Raw genomic sequence first — 1,881 nt, 5'->3', positions numbered from 1 at the left:
TGAATAGTGACTTGCACAATAGTAAATTATGAAAATTATATGAGTTTATATGTGATGTATAAATATCCTACTTGATAATAAATGAATGTCAAGTAGTATGTAAGTTAGTCCTTTAATTATGGTTATAAGTTGACTGAACATGCATTAATATAAAAGTGTCGAATATGATATGATCAAATTGAAATGATTAAGTGTACTTGTTGTTGTGAGTTCTATCTATATGTGAATTGTTTAGTTGTTTATGTTTTGGGAAACAAAGGAAATGTGGTGGACTCATTGCTGATTTTTTCCATGGTATTTAGGTTGTTTACATGTCTTTATTGCTTTAAATATTTTGACACATTGAACTTGGTATTTGGTTGTTGCTCGGACATTGTTGTGACATTCGAACTGCCATTTTGGATGTCTTGGTGTCTATATGATGATTTAATAAATGCATGTTGAATAGTACAATGTTGAGATGGACTATATGTTGTTATATGTTGAATTTTTGTGGTTTGGAGCAGAGATATTGATATTCAGGATTTAAAAATGATACCTCTGTGATTTTTCGAAAGTGCAAGAAGTTAGTTTTGTAATTTGCCATCGATACCATATCGTCGGTATCGATACTTGGGGTAAAATAATCGACACTTTAAAGATTATTTTTGAGACTTTGATTATTAAACGAGAAATAGAATGCTGATTTGATATCAGTTTTCCAATCGGTATTGATACTCGTTAAAATAAATATCGATACCTTTGATATTAGTTCCATTGAAGTATTCTAAACATGTTTTAATGTTGATTGATGTATGTTGGACTTAAAAATCGCGCGAATGCTTTCTAAAAAGATTGATTTATTAATAATATGAAAAATTACTATGAGTTTGATGTGTGACATTGGTGTAGCATCCTATTACTCAAGCTCGACGACTAGGTCAGGTATAGGGTGTTACAAAAAAAAGAGGAGAAGAAAAAAATAAGAAGAAGAAGAAGATAAGAAATGGACATACCTTATCCATGACCATTTTCTCCCTCCAAGGTGGAGCCACCAATCAGTTCGCTGCTATCCGTTGAATCTCTGCCCCTTTTCTTATTCTCTTCTTCTCCTCTATTTTTTTTCTTAATTCTAGTAGTCATCATTCATGGCCTTCTCTAGCCAATCGTCATCACCAAATGGCTCTTATTTGCCTCTTCTCAAATCTCACTTCAGATTTCCCAATAGACCTTCAAATTCCCAAGATTAAGACCTTAAAGCTTGGAACAAGGCTTCAATGAATCTCCACCATCCACCGTCTGATTAGCACCATATTTCAGCCATAGTGTTTCTTCAACCAACCATGACTATTGACCAATGGGATTATCGAACTGGTGGCTCGAGTTCTCCAACCCATAAAACTCGAAATGGGAATGGGTTTCTTCTCTTTTTATTCTCTTATTTTTTTAGTTTTTTTTTACTTCTCTTTTGATGCAGGCCAATTTAGGATTCTTTCTCTTTTTTTATTGGTTTGATTTTGAATGCTTGCTATTTGGTATTTTTATTTTTGTTGTTTTGTAGTCGATTTTGATTTGAAGCTTCATAACATTGCCACAAGCAGAAGCTCTAACCAAACCGATGCTGATGAACGAGTTGTAATAAGGCCATTTTTAACTTTTTCTTTTATCTCTTTTCGGGATTATTTTAATTTTAATAACTTTAAACCTGGTTGATAATTACTTAAATGGGATAGACTTAGGACGTGTTTTCAAAACGATATTTGTTTTCAAAATAGCTCAATGCCACGATTAATCTAGTTATCAAAGACGTCCACTTAAACAACTTTAAACTCGATATAACAAAATGTGGCTATACTTGTGGGCATGTCTAGGATTGGATCCAATCAAAGTGCTTGGTACTTA

This window comes from Gossypium hirsutum, chromosome A12, assembly GCF_007990345.1.
Source record: "Gossypium hirsutum isolate 1008001.06 chromosome A12, Gossypium_hirsutum_v2.1, whole genome shotgun sequence".
Taxonomy (NCBI): domain Eukaryota; kingdom Viridiplantae; phylum Streptophyta; class Magnoliopsida; order Malvales; family Malvaceae; genus Gossypium; species Gossypium hirsutum.
Note: the sequence above shows the minus strand (reverse complement) of the source record.